Genomic DNA, 6785 nt, shown 5'->3' on the forward strand with positions numbered 1-6785 from the left:
ATTCGAGAACAACGTGGTGTATTTACGTTCTTTATTCTTCATATTGTGCAGTAATGACAATATTAATTATTTTTCATGAGTCCAGTTGATCAGTGAGAACATGGACAAACATTAACCTGGTGATTCTTTACGCAATGACAAGCGCAAAATACATTTTAGCTGTTCTCTATACTTCACAGCGATGAAACATTCTAACAGTGTGTTAGCGTTTCCTTCCTCGCCTTTCAATTGAACTGTGTCTACCGCGCATGCGTCAGTCAATTTCCATGAAAGATCATAAATAACCCTGATACTTTCTATAATATTTACGAAAGAACGTGTAATAGAATCTATATCAACAACATACATCATTCATCAAAGTAACGAAAACATGTTCATGAAACAAATTAATATATATATTATATCAAAGTAAATTAGGTTTAAATTTTAGGCAATAGAAAATGTTATTCTGTAATAAGAACTACTACGCGAATTCTTTGCTACAGTGACTAGTTGTTACCATAGCCGAGTGGTCTAAGGCGTTCGGCTTATAAAGAACCATTCGAACTAAGTTCGAGTCCCCGCCGGGTACAGCACTTCTTTCTCTCTTTTTTTTCACCTGTTCTCGATGTTTCTGTCTGTGTTCTTGTCGGATTCGATTAAATAGAATTTTGAATAGAGACCAATATATATGATAAATAATCATTTATTTGCGAATCTGCATTCGCACAATATACATTTTCGAGATTTTGATTTTGGAAATGAAGTGTATATAATATTGAATAGTAAAAATAGTAAAATAAAAAAATATTTGTATAAATATTGATTAATTAATTAGAGTTATAGATGGCTTTCCAATCAGGATTATATAGAGAGGGCTTACTTCTAAGTGCAATCCGAAAACAAATATTTGAGTTTTAATCTGACCCAAAGTTGGTAACTTACAGGATAATTTATACATGATTGGTATTGTAATTTTTATGCTTTTATTATAATCCTCTATAAGTTATGACTTTACCAATTCTAAATGTAGAACGAGAAACAAGTGTAATATTATATTTGTTACGAAAAGCTTTTAAGCAATGATGCTTTCAGGACGTGATCGGAGGGAGAATTTGAGACCCCTCTCGAGCTAAGAAAATTCCGCCTTCAGGACCATATATTCGATCGTGCTCAATGTGGACTACCAATGTTTGCCCTCCACCCGCATATTGAAATTCCACCCGAGGATAATTTTCTGAAGTCACCACTGTTTATAAATAGTTTTTCGTTACAAATCAGAGGATAATGGAGTAGTGAGTATACTTCATTTTTTTTAGCTATGGATTTAAGATTCGCATTTCATATAATGTTCCGTTCTAATCGAATTTGAAACAAAAGAAGTTTTCAATGAGTTACTCAAAGAAATATTTTCATCTCCGGATGAAAATAGGAAGACACTTAAAAAAGAAACAACTTGCTACCGGGTTTGAACACACAAACATGTGCTTAATAGTGTATCGACCCAAACCACTCGACCGTTTTGTATGCCTTGGCACATTTTCTTTTGCCTTTTGTGAAAGCAGTTTACTCTTCCATACTCTCTTTTGTTTATTCCGATACGACTATGAGTTCTCAGTAAACATTTGGACGTTACAGCTCTTGCAATGTATAAAAGTGTTTCTAGAATAAATCACAATCGATATTATGTCCTAATAACATACGTAAAACAGGTTGAATTCGTGAAATGATTGAGGTTGGAGTGAGCGTAAATGTTTTCATAGTTAGGAGCCTGGATATGCAAACCCGCTTAACGTGGGGATTTAATTTTGTGAAATTTGGTACTTTCCGTATGAAACAACATAGGCGGTCAGCATCTCACATACAAATGGACGTATATAACATATAGCTGACGAAGGTAACAAAGTATATGCATGTGATATACAGAAAACTGTTAGAAGTCAGACATCCTGGAACGGCATGATGTAACATCTAAGGGCAGTGTGTATGTAGCATACGAATAACATATGTCCCATACTGATTTCTGTAGTAAGCAAAATGATTCCGTATATTTGTACAATATACCGCTGTCCGGAGAATGGATTTTTCTCAGTGCGAGTGTGTCAGGAATTCAAACTGTAAGAAAAAGAAAAATAAGGAACTGAATCATGTTCGATGTTCGGTTTTATAAATATGATAGATCGATCAATGTGTGCTTTACAGTCTACGAAAGGCAATGACCAGCCAGATGTATTAGTTTTTGTTTGGGGTTGTGTGGTCAGGACATGGGCTCGCATTGCCCTTACATCTTACTTTGTAGGCCGAACTTTGCTGCCTCTTAACTCAAAAAGCTCTCTAATGATCTCATGATGTTGGATAAACACCTAAAATATTCACCCCAACGAAAAATCGAACCCCTTGACCACCTTTGCTAAACACATTCGACTACATTTAGATACTTGATATAAGGGACTTTCTAAACGTCGCTTCAAAGTCAGGTGGCCCCGTGTAGCGTAGTCGCTAACGCTCTCGCCTGCTGTGCGAGCGGTCCCGGGTTCGATTCCCGGTGGGGACACTCGTTCGAAAAATGTAAAAAGCTTTTTCAGGCCAGGCATCTTGAATGAGGTTTTCTTTATTCACACCGGGCAAATGCCGGGGTCGGGGTGGTACCTAAATTATAGGTTCCAGGACGCTTCCTTCTTTCCCTTTCCCCGAAAGTATGATCGCCGAGGGACGTCATCCCTCAAACGTGACGGGCTAAGTGGCCATACATACCGACAGCCAAGAAATCTAAAATCCTAATCATAATCCTTCAAAGTCAGGTCGTCTGCACCAAGGGCATGAACACTAAACATTTAGCGAAAGGAAGCCAGATGTTTAAAACGTACATTTTTCCTTCATTTAGTGGTGTAGTGAGAAGCACATTGAACTTGAGTAGTTTCGTAATAGCATTTGTGCAGTGTTCCGTGATTCCTTTATGAGGTTCTGTTTTCAACCTCCAGCAAACCACTATCGTTAAAAGATATTCACTCCAGATTGTGTTTTAACTCCTCCTATACCGACCGACAACCCCCCTGAATCCATGGCTTATATCAAACTTAATTAGAAGTTTCTTAAAAATCCAATTGCAACATACAATTTAAAAAAAAGAAGAAAACAGATTAATGTCTCGTTCACTGTAAAACAAGTTTTAATTCTAATCAGTTTATTAAATGATTTGTGACATCGATTCCACTTGAATAATATTTTATCAAAGCAGAATTACCCTACCATAAGCTAATACTTCTCTCCACCCATGTTAAAAGTAGGTCAAACAGATGCACAGAATACTGTATATCAAAAAAAAGAACTGGTTTGTAATCTGTCTCCATCTTCTTCTTTCCTACACAAATGCAATTTACTGTACAGCCTTGGTTGTTTTTACATAATACTTCATAAACTTGCCATTTACGGTTAAGACTTCTGTACTAGTATTTTCAAAACTACAATTAATTCTTTTTTTTTTAAATTTAAAGCACGAATTTCAACATCTAAAATAAAACTTTATGTGATGGATATATGGGAGGTCCAGAGTTAACTATGCCCATTTAATATATATATATGCCCCTCAGGAAATTATGTTAAAATTACAGGTCAAATAATTCATTACGCTATTAAGAATACTTGTTATAATTCGCTAATTTGTTTAAATAGAATGTTTACATCGACCATAGCACAGATCGCAGCGCCTGTGTTTCCACTTAAAACACCGCTATTTAACATACCAATTACTAGTTCTGTAAAACATGCCTAACTTGCTTCTTTGATATAATTCATACATTCCAGTTACTACTCATAGTTAATTAATTCTTAGCGCACTCTCTATTTGTAGACATACTAGGATTACCAAATAGGCATACTACGAAGGAAATATCAGAAATGATAGCCTGAAATCAGGCCCGAAGCCAGCCACAGAGGTTTGGGTGGCCATGAATATGTTGGGGCTGGGGGGCAAGTCATTAAAAATTATCTTATAAATATCTAAATTGTGAGTTTTGTATTAATATAGTATTTTGTATTGAGGTCTGGAGGGGCCACGAAAAGTTTAGGGAGGCCAGGCCCCCTAGCTCCCTTCTGGTTGCGGGCCTGCCGGAATTGTTTCTTCCCTTTCTTTTGAATTAATGTGAATGGATGCTTTTCTTGGAAACACTCACAGTGTACCAATACAACTAGGAAAAGTGAAATTTCTAGATTTTTCTCTACTTTTAAATCGACATTGTCTGCTTCATCATTAGAGAAAAACGACTGAATTGTTTGAAATGAATTTTTAAACATAGCACTGTTCTTGAGTAGAGTTTTTATCATGTCACTTTCAATAAAATACATCCTAAGATATTTTTAAAAATTATATAAAAAACAGCATCTCACGAGCCCTCCATGTTAATGAAATCAAAGAGTGTATAAGCTTCTTATTACAAACAAGTAGACAGGTGTCTTAGCATTTCTGATTTTTTTTTTTTTTTTGATAAAGAAGGAAACTTCTATATTGTTTTTTTAAAAATCAGTTTATACATTAAAATATTAGGTTTATATGTTTGTCTCCAAAGAAAAGTTTATATGTTTGTCTCCAATCATTTCGAAAATGAGATCTCGAAAACCACAACTGCTAGAAACAGCTGGTCGATTCCAAATTTTGTGTAGATTGTCTACTTCTAATTGAATATTTAAGAAACGTGGCCATTATTTCTTTATTTATTACATTTTTTGGGGTACATTGGAAGTGTTGAAATTAAAAAAAAAATAATATCCTAGAATTATACATTCCAACACAACATAGTTGTATAAATGGTTTGTATGTTTCTCAGGCGTTTGTTTCCATGCCCACATTATAATGAAAAACGAAGGATAACCATTTCTCCAGTCTAAGATGAATCTTTATTGTTTGGAGTGTTTTGCCTAAAGAACACCATATGTTAGTAACATTATAATTAATTGTGTGTGTAATATATTTGCTTATTATAGAGCATGCAAGAAGAAAGAAAACACTGATCATACATGAATTAGAAACTCCAACCGAAGTTGGCTCTATCTTACAAACAGTGCGAGATACTGAAAATAATAATCGAAAAATCTCCCTTTATGGTATCCCTTGCCGATTTTTATCAACACGTCTTTCATTTGTGTCTGTAAAGGAACATGTACAGATGTTGTGAGGAATGACAAGGAGATTCATGCTCAAATGTGAATGAAGCGCTGTGTAGAGAACATAGTAAATTACATAAATATAACATACACGTTGTCTGTCTCACGGTAAAATAACTGAACCATTTGAAATGAATTTTGAATGTAATGAGAACTTATTCTCGAGCCGAGTTTTTAACATAATGCTTTCATTAAAATTCGTATCTTAAGAGATAAGGGTTTTTTAAATGTACTCCAAAAATCTCTTTAACCTTCCATGTTAGGGAGTTGATAGTTGGAATATAAACTCCTTCTTTTAAGTATGTGATCACGAGCTCCATTAAAAAAAAAAAAAAAAAAAATCCTCTTCTAAAGGAAGAGAAAGTCGAGGAAATAATCCCTATATTCTATCGACATTATCTGTCTCATCATAATGGACAAAGTTGTTACAAGGGCGCTAATGAAGTTTATACCTAAAGACGTTGAGAAACCTAATCGGCCACTGTCAATTGGAAACTTGGGAAATCAGGATTAAAAGTTTTTTTCAGTCGTTAAAAAGTTTATTTTTTACTTCTATCCATTAGAAATTTTAGCAGAGAGGTTGAAAAACTGTTTCGATTGCCGCAAATATTAATTGTAGTTACAGGATTAGGATCATCGGCGCAAATTTGTCTTCAACATTGGAGGGCCTGGTAAAACCGTTTCCATAAGCCTTTTTTTTTTTTTTTTTTTTTTAAGCGATGTTCAAAATATTTATAAAATTGAAAAACAGTACTGTAGAGGATCAGGGAAGCAGAGTTATCTTCAACATTGGAGGGCGGGTAGATTTGAGGCTCATTTGGAGGGGAGAGATGAGACATATTACGGTAGAAGAATCTGATTTTCTGAGGTGAACTTGTTGTATATTATATATCAGGCGATGTAGATGAAGCAGCAGACACAAATGGTCATATTTCTAACAAAAAAAAAAAAAAAAAAAAAAATCGGATTATGGGGGGACAGTCCCCCAGTTCCAAGATTGAGGGGACTTGTTCCCCTCATCCGCTCGGGATTTGCGCCACTGATTAAGATTAGGAACTAGATTTCTGGACCTTTGGCATCTATGGCCATGTTAGCCCGTCACACATATGAAGGATGACATCCCTCGGCGATCATGCTGCCCGGCGAATTGGAGAGGAAAGGAACGAAAAGGAACGAAAGTGCAACACCCGGAAGCTGTACGTCGTAACGCTCGATGAAGCATGTATTTAGCTTTCCGACTGCGGCAAACCGAGAGCCATCATGTACCGAGAGAAAGGCGCCAAGAACTTCAGAAGGTGGGTCCGTGTCTGTAAAGAATCCTTCCCAAAATGGTTCATGGTCGTTACTGGCTACTGTTACCGAGGTAAACTGAAGATTCGTAGGGTGGCAAGGAACTGCAAAATAAATTCGCAGTATTTTCAGGAGCAGTCATGCGGCCGATTTGCGAGCATGAGATTCCAACAATGTACGGAAATGACGCCAATCTGGTGCGCATTCACATGGACAAGGCCTCATCACATACCTCACGATCGTCCCTCGCATTCTACAGGGAGATGAAGAAGGCAAGTGGTATACAGGTGATACCTTTCAATGAGGTACCTGTTAAATCTCCAGATGCAAGTCCTATTTACTATTGTGGATTTGGA

At 36.1% G+C, this 6785-nt stretch overlaps 1 non-coding gene across 1 annotated transcript; it reads left to right on the forward strand.

The window, feature by feature from the left end:
- Window positions 1-2459: 2459 nt before the first annotated feature.
- On the forward strand, window positions 2460-2533 carry TRNAS-GCU (transfer RNA serine (anticodon GCU)). The gene has a single exon. It is a non-coding gene; the product is annotated as a tRNA-Ser (tRNA).
- The last annotated feature ends 4252 nt before the right edge of the window (window positions 2534-6785 follow it).

This window comes from Thermobia domestica, chromosome 3 (genome assembly GCF_964235325.1).
Source record: "Thermobia domestica chromosome 3, izTheDome1.hap1.1, whole genome shotgun sequence".
NCBI lineage: Eukaryota > Metazoa > Arthropoda > Insecta > Zygentoma > Lepismatidae > Thermobia > Thermobia domestica.